At 44.8% G+C, this 23,964-nt stretch overlaps 1 protein-coding gene across 1 annotated transcript in view; it reads left to right on the top strand.

Annotated features, from left to right (window-relative positions):
* The window catches only part of LOC144686750 (protein FAM184A-like), a 296,008-nt gene that overhangs the window by 223,543 nt on the left and 48,501 nt on the right, over positions 1-23,964 (top strand). The gene's annotated exons all lie outside the window — the stretch shown is intronic.

Raw genomic sequence — 23,964 nt, 5'->3', positions numbered from 1 at the left:
TAGCAAGCACAGAGGAAGGATTACAAGAACTTATTACAGATTACAACGACTTATAAAGAGCTTTATTTGAAGTGTAGTTTTTTAATGGATGTGAAACATGGACCTTACTGAAGGAGGAGACCGATGTGCTAAATAGCATTGAATATGAGTTTGGAGGAGAACGGAAAGGATCAGCTGGACTGAAAAAGTAACCAATGATGAAGTTCTGTGGAGAGTGAATGAACAAAGAAATTTGTTGAGCATAATTATGAAAAGGCAGAGAAATGGGGTAGGACATATGTTAAGAGGAGATAGACTTGTAACAGATGTTATAGAGGGAGGATTTCAACAAAAAAGAGGAAGAGGAAGGAAGAGAACAAAAATGGCTTGAAAATTGAAGGGAGTTCTTGATAAATGAAAAGACTGGCTTAGGATAGGGAGACTTGGAAACACTATCATGAGCCAAGGATCTGCATTTGGGCAGAGCACACACGATGATGATGATGATGATGATCTCACACATATGTCATCCCTCTGAATTGTCTCACTGGTGTTTCTGCATCGCCTTGACTGAACACTGAGTCAAGGCCAAAATACCTTCTAATTCAAAGAAAGGCAAAACTTGCAGGAGGAGAGATTTACAACTCTTTAATCTCTCACCAAAATGGCCATGGAATTCATTGTTCCAGTCATAAATTCTGGAGAAGAGCAGCCCAAAAATGAAAATTAAAGTTTGACAAATCCATTTCTCCAAACCGCTCAGCCAAATGAAGGAAATCCAAATGCACCCTTGAGCAATTATTGTTTCCTAACAATTTGTAGACTCCTGACATTTTTAATAGGAACTCTCATAGCTCTGCAGAAGTAGTCTTCCCACTGTTCAAGAGGTCAAGGTGGAATTGGTGCCTGTTGAATGTTGCATGTTGGGTACAGGGCTAAATGTGAGTATTGGAATATCTGTATTATATGTGAAAAATATATTAATGCTAACAGAAATGACATTAACGTGGTTGTAGCAAGTGGAAGATTTTGCTGGTAGCCTGTTGCAATGACAGATTACTAAGTACTAGTAGTGTGTGGGAAGAAGGATGTTTTGCCCATTGACTGCAATGGCGGCTTCTCACACTATATCATCCCAAACCCTCTGATTAATTATGCATTCCCGGGAAACACACCCTTTCCATGGCAGGCGGACCCTCATTCGCCCGCCACGCCATCATCTCACCACTTCATCACGCCCGGCGCCATATTTAAAGTGCAGCCATGCGCACACCTCTCAGTGCTTCCAGCCCATGACTGCAGCACAGAAGACATGGCCCCAAAAGACAAAAAGACTCAGCCCCCAGGTTTAATGACGCATCTCTTGAGCGCCTTTTGGACACAGTGGAGGCTCACCGTGATGTCCTCTACCCCCTCTCTGGCTGTAGGATGGGCAGCAATCTGGCTTGGGAGACAGTGGCAGTGGTAGTCGGTGCCAACGCCATGCAAAAGAGGACAGCCACCCAGTGCCACAAGAGGATGAATGATCTCCTCCATTCCGCTCATCACTTTGAATTCACAAACTCACAAATCCATCACACACCCACAGGGATTTCACTCACTTCCAGTTCAAGGGACATCACCATTCACTCTTTCACACACACCGTCATTGTCCTCATCCCATCCATGGAACCTCTCACCACCCACACATGCCAGGCATACTTATCATCTGGCCCGGCAGGCATCCTCCTTACACTCTCTCCATCCATATTCATGCAAGTCAAGCTGACACACAACAAGAGGGAGAGGTCACTGACCGGTGGAGGAATGCCTCAAATCAAGGTCCTCACAGACTTTGAAAACAGAGCCATCCAGTTGGCTGACAAGGATCTGGACTGTTCCTGTGCTGACGATGAGGTCAGTGATGCTCTACCGAGTGAGGATCCAGCAGTGCACCATCCATCAGACGACCATGCTGTGAGTGATACCACTGCCATGCACTAATTATCTCTCCTTGCTTGCACAGGCACACCTACCAAACAGTGACAGGGTCCATGACCCAGGGCCTCCAATCAAGCCCTAAAGAAACCTCTGAAGAGGAACCTGGAGGCACCCTCCCTGAAGACCCGTCACAGTGCTTGCCCACAGCCCCCACCAGCGCAGAAGCACACACCTCAGTGTGCTTTAGAGCTTTAGAGTAGCTTTAGAGTAGTCTTGGGATCACAACCTGTTGAGCACATTGCACTGTCTGATCCACAGCAGGCGGCGTCAGGGACTTCCCAGGTTTCTGGCACTCGGAGGACTGCTGGAGGCCAGAAATTCACTGAGTCTAAATCAGATGATGAGTCTCTGGACTCGGTCAGGTCACAGTTGCTGGAGCTGCAAAGGCAAGCTCGGGAACATAGGAAGGGATGTCCACTGCACTCCTCAGATTGCGAGGCACGATGGAGGAGTCCGTCCACCTTCAGGCTGAGGTGATAGCGCTGGTATGCCAATGCACCAAGGTCAACACTGGCAGGATGACAGCCGCCATGGAGACCTTGGTCCAGGATATCGCTCCTGCACTGCTGCGCGGGCTCAACTCCTTCGCTGATTCCATAGTTGGCCTCCAATAGTATGTACGTGAGAAGGGTGCCGGCAGCTCAACCTCACTCGAGCCACCCCTTCCCCTTAAAGAGTCAGCCTGGGGCCCTTGGGCACTCATAGAGAGGAGGATCAGCAGGCATAACCCCCGGGGCCATCCACCCAGGTGACTCCAGGAGTGTCTGGCCCATCCGAATACACTATTCCTATGACCCCAGCAGCTCCAGCTCCACAGCTCGAGGAGGGCCACTGCCACACAATAGGTCCCCAAAAACAGACCGGGACCCAACCAAATCCCAGCCCTCCAGAGGACACCATAAAGATCATCACAGACAGGATGTAGCAGTCAGCAGGCAGCCTCCACCTCCGCTGTGGATATCGGGGGAGCACCAAGACATAACTCAGGGTTAGGAAGATTAAGAAGATGTAACTCTTTCGAGTTATCAACAGTCACAGATTGTAACTCTTTCGAGTACATTCACAGTTCTTGGTTTCCGGGAGTGGGACATGAACCCACAACCCTCTGATTCAAAGGCGAGGGTGCTATGAACTGAGCCACAGATGACACCTAGTTGCACAGCCTGGGTATGGGTGTTAATCACTTGTACATAATGTTCACTATTGTCAATAAACTCCCAAGAATGTCTCCCTGCCTATGGCTCCTTGTTCTGATGAGCAATGTTTGTGTCACTCAGAGTGAAACTTTGGTTCCTGCACAAGATAAAGGCAGGTGTCTCAGTCCAGGGCCTCTTCCCTGTGCTTTGTGCAACTTTCAGATCAAAGTGATGGTCTAGCCTCACATTACTGATGCCTGCACCTCGATGGTGCTTGTCATTGCTGCTAGAATTTGTGGGAAGGCACCACAGAGTTCCCTCATTCTCTCTGTGTGCTTTCAGCACCTTTAAGGTGGGGCTGGTCCCCATCTCTTCAGCATCTGTGTCCAGTGACACTGTGCTCCTGAAGGGGTCAGGTGCTGAAGGCGGACAAGGGATCAGGTGCTTTTAAAGCTTCACGGCTGTGTCTCTATGATATGACTCTGATCACAGAGCGCAAGCGAGCTGCCCTCAGCCAGACAGGAGTCAGACATTCTCAGAGGCTGTGTGAAGATCTATGGGGTGTCCTCACTGAATGTCATCATCATCCTCCTGCAGTCGAGTGACTATTAGGGCCTCCACTACATCTCCATGACAGGAGCATCCTCACAGAGGGTATGTGCACCGCCATAAGCCAGACTGGAGTCAAATATTCACAGTTGCAATGTGAAGATCTGTGCGGTCTCCTCACTGCATGCTAGCAACTATGAGGGCCTCCCAAGCATGCCTGCCTCGTCTAGCAGTGTGATAGCCTCATCGCCATCATCGTGGCCTCCGAAGACCTCCTCACCCTCATCACAGTCGATGTCCTTCTCATCGGAGGAGACCTCCAGCTCTTGCATCTCCTCCTCAGCCAGCTCCTCTCCTCATTGCAACGCCAGGTTGTAAAGGGTGCAGCAGACGATGAAGATGCGTGACACCCTCTGTGGACTATATTGCAGGGCTCCACCAGGCACCAGAACCTCATCTTCAGCATCCCAATGGTCTGCTCCATCAAGTTGTGAGTTGCAGCATGAGCCTCATTATAGTGTCGCTCTGCTGCAGTCTGAGGCCGCTGCACGGGTGTCATCAGCCACGGTCTCTGCAGGTAGCCCTTGACCCAAGGAGCCAACCCTGCAGCTTCTGTGGGCCCTGGAAGACATTAGGGATCTGTGACCAACTGAGAATGTTGGAGTTTGGACACTCCCTGGAAACCGTGCGTAGGCCTGCAGGAATTTTGTGGTGGTCACACACCAGCTGCACATTCAGCGAATGGAAGCCCTTGTGGTTGATGTAGTCCACTGTGTGTTGCAATGGAAATCTGAGCGCCACATGAGTGCAGTCAATTGTGCTCTGCACCTGTGCGAAACCCGAGATCTGGGCAAATCCAATTGCTCTTGCTTCCTGGCAGTCCTGTCCCAGGCAAAATGCACAAAGTTGTGTGTCCTCGCAATGATGGCATCAGTGACCTCATGGATGCATTTGTGGAGGCTTCTGATATCCCACAGAGGTCGTCTGTGGAGCCCTGAAAGGAGCCACTGGCATAGAAATTGAGCACCGTGGTCACTTCCACAGCCACTGGCAGTGGATGCCCTCCATGTCCCTGTGGCACCAAATCCTGCAACAGCTGAAAGATGTGACCGACCAGTTCCCTAGACATGCACAGTCTTTGGTGACACTGGTTCTCAGTCATCTGCAGGAATGAAAGGCAGTGTCTATAAACTGTGGGTCTAGCTAGGTGCCAACCAGCGATGGCTCGCTGTGCCTGTTCGATGGCATGTGCAGAAGCCCCCGCCCCTTATTCCAGACGATGCTGCTCCTCCCTCTGCACAGCCAGGCGCCTCAGTCACTCTCTTCTCCGTCATCCTCACTCTCTACGCCATGAGGCAGACAGCTAGGTCACCAGGCTCCATGATCCTGATGTACTCCACCTGCAGGAGGAAAGAGAGAGAGATGTGTGGGTCATCTTGGGTATTCTAAGAACCTCTCTTGGCTATGTCTGACGGCCCCTTAATGTATCCCAGAGAGTGCTGGCCGTTACTCGGATGGCCAGAGTTTAGTGCGCTAATTGGCTGCCCGAAACCCAACTTCCTCCACCCCACTCCACCTGACCGATTGGCAGCAGCTTTGTGCACTGGGCTGCATGCTGTGCTCTCAGCTCAGGCACAGGCATTCTCCTAACCCACACTGCAAGGCTGCACTGTTAGCTTGAACCATGGGGGAGACTGATCCAAACCGGGATGCAGACGTTACAAGGGGCTGTGAGCGCCTCCACCAGTGACTGCTCCATGGCCAGCTTTAGCAAGGAGATTGTACAATGTACGCAGTTGTCCAACTGTTCTGTAGTCCACTAAAACACTCATTAGATTGCAGTCTGTGCCCGAGGGGTGAAAAACTCTGGAGCACTTGGTGGCACTTTCATGCCTCTGCACTACTTGAGTGTGCTAGAAGCCCGACTCCAGTCATTTTAATGTGGCTGTGTCTGAACTGTCTCAACAGTAGAGGAATGGTTATTTTATACAAAGAGCCCCTAATGCATGGCCGCTTCCTTCATCCACAGCCCCCCTAACCTGCACATGCTTGTGTGCTACCTTCAACAACAGAGTAGTCTTTGCCGCAACCCCCCCCGGCCCCAACCAGGTCACACACACACACAAACCACCCCCCCCCCCCCCGCCCCCGACCCTGCCCCAACACACCTCAACCCTTGAAGTCCAATAAACATCCCTCGTGAGCGCTCCACAACATCACTGTGCACTCACCTCCACGTTGCCCTCAAAGTGCAGCCCGCCAAGTGCACGCCTTTTGAATGCTGTTGTGAAACACATCGGCGTGCAATCATGCTGTCGTAGGCGGACAATCCAGTGGGGCAGGGAGTGATGAGTCCAGCAGGCTAGCCTTATAATTATATGCTGATGTATTACAATGAGGTTCCCGACATCTGATGGTGGGAAATGTGGCCTGCCATCAATGGGCTGAGCAGACAATCGCAAACTGGTTTCACGCATCGTGAAACTGATTTTTGGTTTTCTTGCCATGTTGTTGATTCACGCCACCGAACACGCCCGACACCAGTGGGCACAGACGATTCCACCCACAATCATTAATGATAGAGACTTTAGTTGCTGTCCAATAAATGCTAAACACCACAGATGAATGCATGATGATGTTTTTAAGCCATTATGTCAGATAGGATGCATCCGAGGAGGCTGAGGGAAGTAAGGGTGGAAATTACAGATGTACCGGCCATAATCTTCCAATCCTCCTCACATATGGGGCTGGTGAAAGAGAACTGGAGATTTGTAAATGTTACACCCTTGTTCAACCTTGTAAACCCAGCAACTACAGGACAATCAGTTTGAAACAATAATTCGGGACTAAATTAACAGTCATTTGGACAGGAGTGGATTAATTAAGGAAAGCCAACAGATTTATTAAAGGCAAATCATGTTTAAATAGCTTGATTGAGTTCTTTGATGAAGTAAAAGAGAAGTTTGATAAGAGTAATGAGGTTGAAGTGGTGTATATGGACTTGGTAAAGTGCCTCATGTTAGGCTTGCTAGAAAAGTTGAAGCCATGGAGTAAAAGGGACAGTGACAGCATGAATATGAAGTTGATTTAGGGACAGGAAACAAACTTTGGTTTTCAGTGTAATTCTTAGCACAATCAGGATTGTTTAGCAGGTGTTGTCCAATCACGGACTCACATCTAATGTTGGACACTATGTTTTGAGCACAGGCTGATTGGCTATGGTCAGCACTTTGCCTGTTGCGAACAGCCAAAGAGATATGCTGTTTGATACAATCTGCCAGTCATTGGGATGTACAGCCTTCATACCTAGCATCACACTGGCACTGAAATTCATATACCACATTATCCTGTTAGTGGAGAATATCACTCATGTTGCTACTGCATAGTTAACAACATGAAATGGCTTGCTTCATCTGTTGCTCAAATTTTTGAGACACTTTACACTCTGGTATGGTTGTTTTTCAGACTGGAGGAATGTATACAGTGGATTCCGCAGGGGTCTGGTACTAGGACCAGTGCTTTCCTTGATTTATATTAACAGCCTCAACATGGATGTACCGGAACATTTTCATAATTTGCAGAAGATACAAAACTTGGATGTATTGTGAACTTGAATATTGCTAAAAAAGAGAAACACTGTCTAAGCTTTTCATCTTGCACTCATCAGCACAGATCGCAAAATTACCTAATTTTGTAAAGGGAAGAACAATTTTATACTGCAATGAAATCTAAAATCTGCCAGGGGATTCTCTACTACTGTCTATTGCAAGCCTACCTTCACTGGTCAATATACACGCTGGGATTCCAACAGTTCCACACGCTCTAAGATTGGCCTTATCAGCAACCTCATAAATAGGGCCTGAGCCATTTGTTCGCCACGCAAGATTGATGCTGGAATAGGGGGCATGAAAGCCATCCTTCGAGATAATGGCTACCCTGATCAAATCCTTGCTCACTGTATATCGCGCAAACTCATGAATGGGCCTAAAACCACCACTTTTGGTCCTGAAAAATGCCCAGTCTACCTCAGGTTACCCTGGAAGTGTAAAGTGTTTCAAAAATTTGAGCAACAGATGAAGCTAGCCATTTCACGTTGTTACTTTGCAACACGAGTGGTATTCGCCACTGACAAGGTACTGCTGTCAAGCCAAAAAGACGTCTGCCTATCAGACAAATAAGGAATGTGGCATGTGAACTTCAGTGCTGGTATGATGCTAGGTATGAAGGCTGTACGTCCCAATGGCTGGCAGATCGTATCAAACAGCATGTCCCTTTGGCTGTTCGCAACAGGCAAAGTACTGACCATACCCAATCAGCCTGTACTTGCACAACTCAAAACATAATGTCCAACATTAGATGTGAGTCCGCAATTGGACAACGTTTGCTAAACAATCCTGATTGTGCTAAGAATTACACTGAAAACCAATTTAAGATGATCAATCAGGCTCGAAGCATGGCTCACTTATGCATGCTAGAAGCCACATATATTCACACACAGGGCCCTGTCCTTTGCAGACAGAAGGGGCATGTCCACACATCGTGCCTTTTACAACTAAACAAAAGCTTGGGGGACAGAGAGTCCTTGGTCCATTCCCCATGGCAATGCCTTGACCAATCAGAGTTGACCTGCCTGATTTAAATTTGAACAAAAGCTTGGCAGCTAACTATTCCCTGCTGCATTCACCATGGAAACACCTCTACCAATATGAGTTCACTTGCCAACCAAGCAACTGTCTCTTCTCATGCAGTATAAATTGTTGTTCTCTTTAATGTTGGCAATTTTGCCATCTGTCCTGATGAGTGCAAGACAGCATGTCTCTTTTTTCAGCAATATTCAAGTTCTGTACTACCAGGTGACTATTATGAACTGTGCGGAGGATGGTGATATACTTCAAGAGGATGTGGAACATAGTACTTGAAATTTAATGCAGAGAAGTATAAAGTGATACATTTTGGTAGGAAGAATGAAATAAAGGAGACATTTCTAAAGAGGTTGCAGGAACGGAGGAAACTGGAGACAAGTATGCATAAATGGTTGAAGGTGGAAGGGCAGGTTAAGAATATGCATAAAATAGGCACACAGGGCCCCGGACTTTATAAATGGCCTGCATCCCAGGGTCTTAAAGGACATAGTTACAGAGATAGTGAATGCATTGGCTGTAATCTTCCAAAATTCTTTAGGTTTCTTCTCATCTCTGTTTTAAATGGGAGACCCCTTATTTTTAAACTGTGTCCCCTTGTTCTAGTCTTTCCCACACAGGTAAGCATCCTTTCAGCATCCACCCTGTCAGGTTCCCTCAGTGTCTTATATATTTCAATAAGATCACTTGTCAATCTTCTGAATCCAATGGAAACAGGCCCAGTTCATCCAACCTTTCCTAATAAGGCAACTACCCCCACCCGCCCATCCCTGGTATCGGTCGAGTGAACCTTCTCTGAACTGCCACTAACACATTTAGATCCTTTCTTAAATAAGGAGACCAGAACTATACACTGTATTCCAGATGTGGTCTCACCGATGCCCTGTACAACTGTAGCAAAACATCTCTGCTTTTATATTCCGTTCCCCTGGCAATAAGTGACAACATTTCATTTGCCTTCCTAATCACTAACTGTACCTGTATACTAACTTCTCTTGATTCATGTACAAGGACACTCAGATCCCCCTGTACTGCAGAGTTCTGCAATCTCTCTCCATTTAAATAATATGCTACTTTTCTATTCGTCCTGCCAAAATGGACAAGTTTACATTTTCCCACATTGTACTCCATCTGGCAAATTTTTGCCTGCTCACTTAACCTACCTATACCCCTTTGCAGACTTCTTATGTCCTTTTCACAACTTATTTTCCTACTACCTTTGTGTCATCAGCAAATTTAGCAACTGTACATTCAGTCCCTTCATCCATGTCGTTGATATAAATTGGAAATAGTTGAGGCTCCAGCATTGATCCCTGTGGCACCCCACTCATCACATCTTGCCAACCTGAAAAAGACTCATTATTCCATACTCCCTTCTTCCTGTTAGCCAACCCATCCTCTATCCATGTTAAATTTTACCCTCTACACCATGAGCTCTTATCTTGTGTCATAACCTTTGATGTGGCACCTTGTCAAATGCCTTCTGGAAATCTAGAAATTTATTCTTTGAGTTCTTTGAGGATGTAGCAAGCAGGATGGATGAAGAGGAACCAGTAGATGTAGCGTATTTGGATTTCCAGAAGGCATTTGATAAGGCGCTACATAAAAGATTGCTACACAACATCAGAACTCATAGTGTTGTGGGTAATATATTAAAATTGATAGAGAATTGGTTAACTAACATGAAACAGAGTCAGGGTAAATGGGTCATTTTCAGGTTGGTAACTAGTGGTGTGCCACAAGGATCAATGCTGGGGCCTCAACTATCTACATCTATATTAATGACTTGAAGGGAGAGTTTATTGTAGCAAAATTTGCTGATGGTACAACAATAGTTAGGAAAGCAAGTTGTGAGGAGGACACAGTCTGCAAAGGAAAATAGATAGGTTAAGAGAGTGGGCAAAATTTAGCAGATAGAGTATAATGTGGAAAAATGTGAGATTATCCACTTTGGTAGGAAGAATAGTAAAGCAAAATATTATTTCAATGGAGACAGACTACAAAATGCTGCAGTACAAAGGAATCTGGGTACCCTTGTATAGGAATCACAAAAAGTTAGCATGCAGGTATAGCAAGTAATTAGGAAGGGAAGTGGTATGTTGACTGTTATTGCAAGGGGGATGGAGTATAAAAGTAGGGAAGTCTTGCTACAACTGTACAAGGCATTGGTGAGACCACACATAGAGTGTTGTGTACAGTTTCCTTATTTAAGGAGGAATATACTTGCAGTTCAGAGAATGAAGGGGCTGCCTTATGAAGAAAGCTTGAGCTGGTTGGGTCTATACTCATTGGAGTTTAGAACAATGAGAGATGATCTTATTGAAACGTATAAGATTCTGAGAGAACTTGACAGGGTAAATGCTGAGAGGATGTTTCCCCTCACGGAGGTGTTAGGGTTCTGCTATCTTTACCCCCCAGCAAGGTAAATTTATTAAGTTGAGCTTTTTGAGTGGAATTTTTCATACTGGCATCGAGTATGTTTGGCAGCGTGAGCAGACAATATGGCGAGTAGGCCAAAAATCATTTTCATGACGTCATGAAACCAGTTTGCAATCGTCTGCTCTGCCCGTCAATGGCGGGCCGCATTCCGGACATCGGGGATCTCATTGCAATACATCTGCATAACATTACAAGCCCAGCTCGCCAGAATCATCCCCCCACGCTGGATCATCCGAGCACTTCAGTGTGATTGCACACCGATGTGTTTCAAAACTGAACATAAGCGATGTGCATCTGGTGAGCTGCACCTTGCTTGGAACTTCGAGGCTTGCTTGCCTATCTCACTTCGGGCAGTACTCATGGCCATAAGCGCCAGGCTTCACAGAAGCATCACATCACTTTTAGGGGGGCGCACAAGTCTTCTGTGCAGCAGCCCTGGGCTTTTCAATGGCTGCAGGGCTAGGGCTTGCTTGGGAAATGGGGAGAAGTGGCCTCAGGCAAAGAAAGAGGCTGCAGGGTGAGGGCTGTACTGGGGAAAGGGTGTGTGTGAGAGAGTGAGTGCTGATGTTCCTTGAGCTGGCAGTGAGTGAGGTGCCAGTGGATGTGTGATGGGCTTGAGTGTGTGAGTTTAGAGTGATGAGATGGTTGCCTTACCCTGGTGGCATGGATGAGATCATTCATCCTTTTTCTGCACTGGATGGCCAACCTCTTCTGTGCAACATTGGCACTGATCACCACTGCCACTGCCTGCCAAGCTGTAGTGGTGAGATTGCTGCCCTCCATACGGCCAGAGCGGGGATGGAAAACATCACGGTGGTCCTCAACAGCGTCCAGAAGGTGTTCCTGGGGTGTGTCACTGAATCGGAGGACTGCAGTCTTCTTGTCAATCGGGGCCATGTTTTCAATGCAGCAGTCTTGGACTGGAAGCTCAGAGATTTTTTTAATATTACAAACTTAAGTAAACAAGCCAGTCAGATTTCGCAGGAACATCATTGAGTCACGAATTTAAGAAAGGTTTCCTCATAGCTGAGACAAAGACAGCAAAAAATATACTTTATACCTTTGATTGTAAGTATAAAACTAGTTTGTTACTTGTTTGCATATTCTACCTACTTTTATTCTCTAAGTGGATTTGAAGTTTGCATTTACAATGTTTAGAGGAATTTGTTTATCTTGCATTTACGCTCTGTAATATTCAAATCATTACTATAATGTAATCCAAGATTTAAGCTTATAATAAAGTAACTATTATAAAAGGTTGTAGACTCAGTCTGTAAACCTCATGGATCCTAATTCTTCTAGAATTCTTAATTAAAAGATTCTAAGTCCTGCGGCTGCACTTTAAATATGGTGCCAGGCGTGAGGAAGTAGTGAGGTGTCGGCATGGTGGGAAAATGAGAGCCCGCCCACCATCAAAGCAGCGTGTTTCCCAGAACGCATGATTAATGATGCGGGATTGGGACAATACGGCGTGAAAAGCCGCCATTGCGGCCGGCGGGTAAAACGTCCTTTTTCCCACACACTACCACACTTAGTGCAAATCTGTGTCAATTCCGCCCATTGTTAGCTCAAATCCTCAACAGAAAAAATTTTTAAATAATCATAAGCTTAATCAGCTGTGCTAGCTATTTATGTGGTCCTAAGATAAAATATCCTTTCTTCCAGGAGTATTTAGACTAAATAAAGGTATATCAGAATAAAACAAACACAGTGCATTATATCAGAATTATCTCTCCTTTTAGAGAGTAACCTCTCAGGACTTAGAATCTTATAATTAAGAATTCTAGAAGAATTAGGATCCATGAGGTTTACAGACTGAGTCTACAACCTTTTATAATGGTTATTTTATTATAAGCTTAAACCTTGGATTACATTATAGTAATGATTTGAATATTACAGAGTGTAAATGCAAGATAAACAAATTCCTTTAAACCTTGTGAATACAAACTTCAAATCCGCTTAGAGAATATAAGTAGGTAGGATACACAAACAAGTAACAAACTAGTTTTATACTTACAATCAGAAATATAAAGTATATTTTTTGCTGTCTTTGTCTCAGCTATGAGGAAACCTTTCTTAAATTCGTGACTCAATGATGTTCCTGCGAAATCTGACTGGCATGTTTATTTAAATTTGTAATATAATGAAAATCTATTACATTTGAATGACATGACTATTGTTTGTTTTACTGTGAGACCTCTTTGTCCTGAACAATTCTTGTGAAGCAAAGCAATATGAGCAGAATTTTTCTCTCGTCAGGCGGACACTCCTGACCCGATGACTTTGGGTGAGTATCCCGACATCATCACGCTTTCTCCCGATATTTCGCTCGGTGGGTGTGCACAAAGGCGGGAGAGCGCCCGCTGACAATTAAGAGGTCTATTAAGGCCCTTAATCAATTAATTAAATCGGATTTTTCGCTGCCCGTCCAACCGTTGGCGGGCAGGCGAAAAAGTCAGGTGCCTTTGGACTTTTTATGAAACCTCATCCACAGGCGATATGAGGTTGCCAACAGGAGTTAAAAGTAAAATAAAAATGTTTAAATCTCATTTATAACATGTCCCTGCTCAGTCACATGAGGGGACATGTTCGCCTTATTTTTTAAATCTTTATTTGTGCTGTTCTAAATCTTCAGCTCCCTAAGGTATCTCTGTGCCTTCAGAGAGCTTTCAGTGCGCGCACCCATGCGTATGTGAAAACTTCCATGCTCGCCCTCCTCCTGTCCCGCCCCAGCAGCACTCAGCATTCCAGTGCACAATTCACACTGGCTGGCCGGTTATTTGCCAGCCAGCGCGAAATCGTGGTCGGAGCCCGATTGCAGGCGGCAGTCAGTTTCGCGACCGCTTCCGGAGCCGCCCACCGTACCCACCCGACGAGGGCAAAATTCAGCCTGTGTTTCTAAAGCAGGTGCAATGTTATCAGTTTAAGTATGGCTCCCTGTCTGGTAAAGCCTGTTCTCAAGGCCTTTGCATCTGTATAGGTGTGTGTGAAATTGATGTGTGTGAGTTTCTCAAAGGACTTTTTAGCTGTATTTTGAGTTAAATTTTTAACCCTTTCATAGACTGAGTCAAACCCATATCAGGGGAATCTAGAACTAGTTTCAAAGTAAGGGGTGTCCCATTTAAGACAGGGATGAAGAGGAATTTCTTCTACATGCATGCAAACATACAAATTCGGAGCAGAAGTAGGCCACTCAGCCCCTCGAACATGCTCCACCATTCAATAAGATCATGGCTGATCTGACTTTAATCTCAACTCCACATTCCTGCCTATCCCCAATAATCTTTCGCTCCCTTGCTTATTAAGAATCTATCTAGCTCTGCCTTAAAGATATTCAAAGACTCTGCTTCCACCACCTTTTGAGGAAGTGTTTCAAAGACTCACGATCCTCTGAGAGAATTTTTTTTTCCTCATCCCTGTCTTAAATGGGCGACCTCTTATTTTTAAACAGTGACCCCTGGTTCTAAATGTTCACACAAGAGGAAACATCCTTTCCACATCCACCCTCTCAAGACCCCTCAACTTCTGTAAGAGGGTCATTAAGCTTCGAAATTCATTACCCCAGAGAGCAGCGGAGGCTGTGTCATTGAATATATTCGAGGCTGAGTTAGACAGATTTTTGATCTACAAGAGAGTCAAGGGTTATGGGGGACTGACAGGAAAGTGATTCAAGATCTCAAGAAATCTCTTCTTAAATGGCAGAGCAGGTTTGAGGGGCAGAAGACATTCTCCTGCCCCTATTTCTTATGTTCTTATGTAAATGGAAGCATATAGTGTACAATAGCAAGGGCCATGCCAAATCATGGCTTACAAGGGAAATTAGAGATAGTATTAGATCCAAGGAAGAGGCATACAAATTGGCCAGAAAAAACAACAGACCTGAGGATTGGGAGCACTTTAGAATTCAGCAAAGGAGGACCAAGGGATTGATTAAGAAGGGGAAAATAAAGTACGAGAGTAAGCCTGCAGCGAACATAAAAACTGACTGTAAAAGCTTCTATAGGTATGTGAAGAGAAAAAGATTGGTGAAGACAAATGTAGGTCCCTTACAGTCAGAAACAGGGGAATCTATAATGGGGAACAAAGAAATGGCCGACCAACTAAATACATACTTTGGTTCTGTCTTCACAAAGGAGGACACAAATAACATACCAGAAATGTTGGGGAACACAGGGTTTAGTGAGGAACTGAAAGAAATCAGTGTTAATAGTGAAATGGTGTTGGATAAATTGATGGGATTGAAGGCCGATAAATCCCCAAGGCTGGATAATCTACATCCCAGAATACTTAAGGAAGTGGCCCTAGAAATAATGGATGCATTGGTGGTCATCTTCCGAGATTCTATAGACTCTGGAACAGTTCCTACAGATTGGAGGGTAGCTAATGTAACCCCACTATTTAAAAAAGGAGGTAGAGAGAAAACTGGGAATTATAGACCAGTCAGCCTGATGTTGGTAGTGGGGAAAATTCTAGAGTCCATTATATAAGATTTAATAGCTGAGCACTTGGAAAACAGTGGCAGAATCGGACAAAGTCAGCATGGATTTACGAAAGGGAAATCATGCTTGACAAATCTACTGGAATTTTTCGAGAATGTAACTAGTAGAGTTGATGAGTGGGAGCCAGTGGATGTGGTTTATTTGGACTTTCAGAAGGTTTTCGACAAAGTCCCACATAAGAGATTAGCGTGTAAAATTAAAGCGCATGGGATTGGGGGTAATGTATTGAGATGGATAGAAAACTGGTTGGCAGACAGGAAACAAAGAGTAGGAATATACGGGTCTATTTCCAAATGGCAGGCAGTGACTAGAGGGGTACTGCAGGGATCGGCGCTGGGACCCCAGCTGTTCACAGTATATGTTAATGATTTAGATGAGGGAACTAAATGTAATATCTCCAAATTTGCAGATGACACAAAGCTGGGTGGAAGGGTGAGCTGTGAGGAGGTTGCAGAGAGGCTTCAGTGTGATTTGGACAAGATGATTGAGTGGGCAAATGCATGGCAGATGCAGTATAACGTGGATAAATGTGAGGTTATCCACTTTGGCAGCAAAAACAGGAAGGCAGATTATTATCTGAATGGCTATAAATTGAGAGCAGGGAATGTGCAATGAGACCTGGGTGTCCACGTACACCAGTCACTGAAGGTAAGCATGCAGGTGCAGCAGGTGGTAAAGAAGGCAAATGGTATGTTGGCCTTCATAATGAGAGGATTCGAGTACAGGGTCAGGGATGTCTTGCTGCAAATATACAGGACCTTGGTGAGACCGCACCTGGAATATTGTGTGCAGTTTTGGTCTCCTTATCTGAGGAAGGATGTTCTTGCTATAGAGGAAGTGCAGCAAAGGTTTACCAGGCTGATTCCTGGGATGGCAGGACTGACATATGAGGAGAGATTGAGTCAGTTAGGATTATATTCGCTGGTGTTCAGAAGAATGAGGGGGGATATCATAGAAACCTATAAAATTCTAACAGGACTAGACAGGGCAGATGCAGGAAGGATGTTCCCGATGTTAGGGGAGTCCAGAACCAGGGGTCACAGTCTGAGGATACTGGGTAGACCATTTAGGACTGAGATGAGGAGAAATTTCTTCACCCAGGGAGTGCTGAGCCTGTGGAATTCGCTACCACAGAAAGTAGTTGAGGCCGAAACATTGTATGTTTTCAAGAAGGAGTTAGATATAGCTCTTGTGGCAAAAGGGATCAAAAGATACGAGGAGAAAGCGGGAGCAGGCTATTGAATTGGATGATCAGCCATGATCATAGTGAATGGCGGAGCAGACTCGAAAGGCCGAAAGTCCTACTCCTGCTCCTATGTTTAAGGGAGTTAAAATGAACCTTTATAAAATACTGGTTGGCCTCAATCGGAGTATAGTGTCTGGTTCTGGGCACCACACTTTAGGATGTGAAGGCTTTAGAGAGAGTGCAGAAAAGGTGTACAAGAGTGGTTGCAGGGATGAGGGACATCAGTGATGCGGATAGATTGGAGAAGCTGGAGTTGTTCTCTTTAAGGAAGAGAAGATTAAGTGCAGATTTGATAGAGCTGTTCAAAATTACAAGGGAGCTAGACAGAGTAGATATGGGGCAGGTTTTTCCACTCGCTGACGTGTAAGACGACGCGGGGATACGTCGGGCGTGCGTTGCAATGTCACGCCACGTCATTTAGATTGTCAGTTCAGCGGGCGTGCAGCCGGATCGGGTCACGCCCGCCAAACTATTAAGGCCATTAAAAACCCAATTAACGTGATTAATGTACCTGCCTGTCCAACCTTAAGGTTGGCGGGCAGGCCGGGAGCCCAGGCGGGCCTCGGAAAAGGCAAGAAACCTCATCCACTGGTGGGATGGGGTTTCATGAGGGCCTTTAAATTTTTACAAAAGGTTTCAATAAAAGTGATGGACATGTCCCAACTCATGTGACAGTGTCACATGAAGGGACATGACAGGGAAATTTTTCAAACCTCTTCATTTCAAGTTTTACATCAGAGATGATCTCCCTGAGTCGGCACTTTGCCTCAGGGAGATCTGTGCGCTCTTTCGTGCGCATGCACGAAAGAGTGCACTCCAGGCTGAGGGAATTCCCCCACTGCCCCCACAGGGAGCACATAGCGCTTCCTGGCGGACGTCACGCTAGGTGGGCCTTAATTGGCCCGCCCACTTAAAATGGCTGCACGCCCCTGACTGGGGGCGCTGATCAGAGGCCTGCCCGCCGGCACATGCTCCTGTGCTTCCCCCCAGATGGGGGGAAAATGTTGGCCATAGAGAAACTGATCCAGTTGGTGGAACAGTCGAGAACCAGAGGAAACCAAGTTAAGGTGACTAGCAAAAGGAGCAAAGGCAACATGAGGAAAAACGATTTATGCAGCGAATGGTTAGGATTTGGAATGCACTCCCTCACTGGAGACAGATTCAATTGTGGCATCCAAAAGAGAATTGGATAAGCATCTGAAGAGAAAAATTTGCAGGGCTATGGAGAAAGGCTAGGTTTGCGAGCCAAGCAGAGCAGCTCCTGCAGAGAGCTGGCATGGATATGACAAGCAGAATGGCCTTCTTCTGTGATGTAATAATTCTAGGATTTTATGATGCTACGATTATTCTCTTTTGGATAGAATGCAGGTACAGCTTGTGATCTCTCTGTTTAAAAATGCAAACACCATATAAATGCTCATATAAACAGTGTATTTCATAGCTTCTGTTACAATCCAGTTAGGAACCATTAACATTTAAAGAGAAATTCAAGCACTTTTAACCAATAGAACTATGCCACAAAATTTCATGTTTTTAAACAAAACACATTTTATTGTATATAAACAAAACAAGCACTATTAATTTATCAATATGGTTTATAACTAGCTATGTTATGCACTCAGTTTTACTTCTTGCTTCCCCCAAGCATTTGCCTATAAGACACATCAATCTTAAAGTTATTTACTTATGTAGGCATTCCCCCCCCCCTCGTTAGTTCTGCCACAGTCCTCTAGAATTTACTTTAATTCTCCTTATTGTCAGCTATTCTCTGAGGTAAGACTCTCTGTTTAATACTTCCTGACTGAATGCCTCAGTCCCTTTTTCTGGTTGCCTTCTCAATGTCTTTCAACGAATTCTGCTCATTGCTTTTTTTGTCCCAAAGCTCTATGAGGACCACTGTAGCTTTTTCTGCTAGCTTCAAACTAGGCAACCTTCAGGCTTCTTTTACCTCATGAAATCCAAATTGAAACTAAGCCCTACCTGCATGTATGTAATGAATGAGGGACTTAGCTATTCCTTGGAGTTCAGATCTAAATAGCTGTCATTTACTTTGGCTATCTCCTCTCAGTGAGCTGCACACAAAATCAAAGCTGCAAGTAAAACTCTCAGCAAACACCAAGATAGATTGAACCCAGAGAATCTCTCTAAGCTCCACCCATCTCCATGATGATGTGGCATGCTTTGGGATGTCTTCAAACAGACCTTCTGATTAGTTATACTTCATTTAAAATTCCTTCGCTGATCTGAAGAAAGAAATGGATTTGGCAATCTTTCAGGGTTTACTGAATGCTTTTAAAATCATTTAGCTCTAACTCCCAAATACATTCCTCTGAACTGCCCTTACTGCAAGGATTGCAGATGTCATTTCCCCAGTTTTTAGCTAAGTAAGCCCACTTTCTGTTTTATAATTTTAGCTTTTTGTTAACTCCTTAAGTCATCGTGACCCCAACCTTTTAAGTGTAATAAACTGCAAGCTTGTTTCAATTACATTCATCCCAAGATTGCTCCTCAGTTTCCCAACCAAATGCCCCCATTTTCCACAATTAAAACTTTATTTTTTAAATTTATTCTTTCACAGGATTTGGGCGTCGTTGGCAAGGCCAGCATTTGTTGCCTATCCCTAATTGCCCTTGAACTGAGTGGCTCATTAGGCCATGTCAGAGGGCAGCTAAGAGTCAACCACATTGTGTGGGACTGGAGTCATAGAGACGAACATAAGAACAAGGAGCAGGAGTGGCCGTTCAGCCCATCGAGCCTGCTCCGCCATTTAATATCATGGTTGATCTGATAGTAACCTAAAATGCGCATCCCACCTACCCCCAATAACCTATCACCCCCTTGCTTACCAGGAATCTATCCACCTTTGCCTTAAGTATATAAATGCCTTCACTGTCACTGAGTCAAAATCCTGGATCTCCCTTCCTAACAGCACTATGGGTGTACCTACACTGCACAGACTGCAGCGGTTCAAGAAAGCAGCTCACCACCACCTTCCCAGGAGCAACTAGGGATGGGCAATAAATTCTGGCCCAGCCAGCGAAGCCAACATCCCGTGAATTAATTTTTTTTAAAAATCAAAAGCTCTGCTTCCACCAGCTTTTCATTCTATGAGCTTTCCTAATTACTTGCTGTACTTGTATACTAGCCTTTTGTGATTCATGCACTAGGACACTCAGATCTTCCTGCACCTCAGAGTTCTGCAATCTCTCACCATTTAGATAACATGCTTCTCTGCTATTCTTCCTGCCAAAATGGACAATTTCACATTTTCCCACATTATACACCATTTGCCAGATCTTTTCTCACTCGCTTAACCTATCTATATCTTTTTGTAGCCTCCATATGTCCTCTTCACAACTTACTTTCCTACCTATCTTTGTGTCATCAGCAAATTTGGCAACCATCCTTTCAATCCCCTCATCCAAGTCATTTATATAAATTATAAACAGTTGAGGTCCCAGCACTGATCCCTGTGGCACACCACTCATTACACTCTACCAACCTGCATAAGACCCATTTATGCCTACTCTCTGCTTCCTGTTAGCCATCCAGTCTTCTATCTATGAGCTTTTATTTTCCACAATAACCTTTGATGTGGCACTTTATCAAATTCCTTCTGGTAATCTAAGTTCAGTACATCCACCAGTTTCCCTTCATCCACAGCACACGTTGCTTCCTCTAAGAACTCCAATAAGTTGGTTAAACACAATTTCCATTTCACAAAACCATGTTGACTCTGCCTGGTGACCTTGAGCTTATCCAAGTGCCCTGCTATAACTTCTTTGATAATAGCGTCTAACATTTTCTCTACGACAGATGTTATGCTTGCTGGCCTGTAATTTCCCACTTTCTGTTTCCCTCTCTCTTTGAATAATGGAATTACATTTGCTATCTTCCAATCTAATGGGACCTTCCTCAAATCTATGGAGTTTTGGAAAATTAAAACCAATGCATCAACTATCTCACTAGACACTTCTTTAGAGACCCTAAGCCTGTCAGGACGCAGGCACTTGTCAGCCCGCAGCTCCAACAATTTACTCAGTACCACTTCTTTCTGCTGACTGTAGTTTTCCTGATTTCCTTCCCCACTTCCATTTCCTGGTTTATAGCTGCTTCTGGGATGTTACTTGCATCCTCTATAGTGAAAACTGATGCAAAATACCTGTTCAATTCATCTGCCATTTCTTTGTTTTCCATTATCAATTCTCCAGACTCACTTTCTATAGGACAACGCTCACTTTGTTAACTTCTCTTTTTAAAATATTTATAAAAACTCTTACTATCTGGTTTTATATTTCTGGCTAGCTTTCTCTCATACTCTAATTTTTCCCTCCTCATTAGTCTTTTAGGGCTGAATTTTCCCCCCACTGGGGGGCTTGTGCGTGGGTGGGCGGGAGCAACCGTGAACCTGATCGGGTGCGCGCCGCCATTTTACGTGGGCAGGCCAATTAAGGCCCGCTCGGCATGACGCTCGCCCGGAAGTGCTGAGTGCTCCCTGTGCAGGCGGGGGGTAGAATTTCCTCAGTCCGGACATGCGCTGTTTCGCACATGTGCGTGAAAGAGCACAGAAAACTCCCTGAAGCACAGAGGTGCCTCAAGGAGATTTGTTTAAGGTTCAAACATTTAAATAAAGAATTGAAAACATTTTAAGGCATGTCTCTTCATTTGACAGTGTCACATGAGCTGGGACATGTCAAGGAACATTAATTTAAAAATTTTTAAATTTATAAACACTTCATGAAACCTCATCCCGCCTGTGGATGAGGTTCTATGAAAAATGCGAAGGCCGCCTGGGCTCTTTGCCTGCCCGCCAACCTTAAGGTTGGATGGGCAACTCATTTAATTGATTTAATTAGTTTTAAACAGGCCTTAAAAGGCCTTTGACAGTTCGGCACGCGTGCATCCGACTCGGCTGTGTGCCCGCTGAACTGAAAATCTAAATGACCTGCGGTGACATTGGGACACCCACCTGACGGCCCCACCCCCGCTCGCCGAACGGAAAATTCTCCCCTTAGTCATTCTTTGCTGTTCCTTATATTCTGTCCAATCTTCTGACCTGCCACTTGTCTTTGCACAATTGTATGCTTTTTCTTTAAGTTTGATACTATCTTTAGCCTTTCTAGTTAACCACGGATGGGTGTGACTGTCCCTTGGACTTTTTCTTTCTTATTGGAATGCATCTATTCTGTGCATTCTGAAATATTCCCTTAAATATTAGCCACTGCATCTCTGTTGATCTATCCCGTAACCTAATTTGCCACCTCACTTTAGCCAGCCCAATTTTTATGCCACCCTCATAATTTCCCTTATTTAAGTTTTAAAATTTTGTGTCAGTCCCACTCCTCTCTCCCTCAAACTGAATGTAAAATTCAATCATATTATGATTGCTGCTACCTAGGGACCCCTTCACTATGAGATCATTAATTACTCCCATCTCATTGCACAATATCAGGACTAGTATAGCCTGCTCTCTGGTTGGCTCCAGAATATGTTGTTCTAAGAAATTACCCTGAAAACATTCGCTGTACTCCTCATCTAGGCTTTTTTGTCCACCTGACTTTGTCAGTGTATGTCTAAATTAAAACCTCCCATGATTATCGCCTTGCCATTCTGACAAGCTCCAATTATTTCTTCCTTTATGCTCAACCCTACCATGTGGTTACTATTAGGGGACCTGTATATGACTCCCACAAGTGACTTCTTGCCTTTACCATTTCTCACCTCTACCCAAACCATTTCCACATCCTGGTTTCCTGAACTTAGGTCATCCCTCTCTATTGTGCAATTACCATCATTAGCTAACAGAGCTATCCCTCCGCCTTTTCCTCGCTTCCTGTCCTTCCTAAATATCCTGTACCCTTCAATATTCAGGTCCCAATCCATGTCCTCCCGCAGCCATGTCTGTATAATGGCTATCAAATCATAATTATTTATTTCTGTGTGCACTCTCAGTTCATCTGTTTTGTTCCAAATGCTATGTGCATTCACACACTGAGCTTTTAGTTTCATCCTTTTATTCTTTTTATAACCACTAGTTTAATCTGTTGATTTCCTGTCATGGCCTGTTTGTCATTTCCTGTAATAATACCTTCTTGTGTATTGTCTCTGCTCTTTGATTTACCACATCTTCCCAAATCTGATCCCTTGCCCCCACTATTTAGTTTAAAGCCCTCTCTACTTCCCTAGTTATGTGGCTCACAAGACCACCGGTCCTAGCATGGTTTGGGTGTAGACCATCCCAACAGTATAGCTCCCACTTTCCCCAATACTGGTACCAGTGCCCCACAAACCAGAAACCACTCCTCCCACACCAGTCTTTGAGCCACACATTCATCTCTCTAATCTGATTTGTCCTATGCCAATTTTCACATGGATCAGGTAATAATCCAGAGATTATGACCTTTGAGGCTCTGCTTCTTAATTTGGTGTCTAAGCCTTCAAACTGACTGTGCAGAACCTCCTATGTCCTGCCTATGTCATTGGTACCAACATAGACCATGACAATTGGGTCGTTCCCCTTCCCACTGCAAGGTCCTCTCAAGCCCCAAGCATATGTCCCGCCCCCGGCACCGGGCAGGCAACACAGCCGTCTGGGCTCATGCTCTTTGCTGCAGAGAACAGTGCCAATCCCTCTGACTATACTATCCCCTACTACCACTACATTCCTTTTGGTCCCCACCCCCACTTTGATGGCTTCCTGTACCACAGTGCCATGGCCAGTTAGCTCATCCACCCTGCAGCCCCCACTCTCATCCAAACAAGTTGAAAAAAACCTCAAACCTGTTGGACAATTGCAGAGGCTCACACTCCTGCACTCATGCCCTCTGAGTCACTTTACCTGCCTCACTCACAGTTACACTGTCCTGTCCCTGACCACTGACCAAATCAGAAGATCCTGTCTTAAGAGGTGTGACTGCCTCCTAGTACAAAGAATCCAGGTATCTTTCCCCCTCCCCAATGTGTCGCAGTGTCTGTAGTTCAGCCTCAGCTCATAAACTCTGAGCTGAAGCTGCTCAAACTTCAAACACTTACTGCAGATGTGTTCACCCTGGATCAAACTGGCATCCGGCAGCTCCCATATGCTGCAGCTGTGACACATCACCTGTCCTGACATCCTTAATGTGTTCTAATTAACTATTTAATTATTTTATTAAATTATATATTTTACTTTTGTTTTTATATATTTTTTTAACCTTACCACCAGTTGCTAAACTATTTTAAACCTTAGGAATAGAATAAACGTTAGTCACTTACCAGATACTCACCAAATAACTAGCTTCTTCTCCTGTAACAGAGTATGACCACTTCCTGAAGGCTGAGAAAGTTAGAAAGCAGAAAGCAAAAGAGCACCGCTTTCCCTTCCTTCCCTAACCCCCTTAATTACCCAACTCCCAGCACTCCATTCTAAGTCACATTTCTTGCAGTAAACCTAACCAAAAGCACTTCTTTCCCCCATGCAACGAATTCCCACTTTGAATCAAATTCCCAAATATACT

The sequence above is a fragment of the Cetorhinus maximus genome, chromosome 1 (assembly GCF_964194155.1).
Source record: "Cetorhinus maximus chromosome 1, sCetMax3.hap1.1, whole genome shotgun sequence".
NCBI classification, from domain to species: Eukaryota; Metazoa; Chordata; class Chondrichthyes; order Lamniformes; family Cetorhinidae; genus Cetorhinus; species Cetorhinus maximus.
This window is presented reverse-complemented; position numbering and strand designations above follow the sequence as displayed.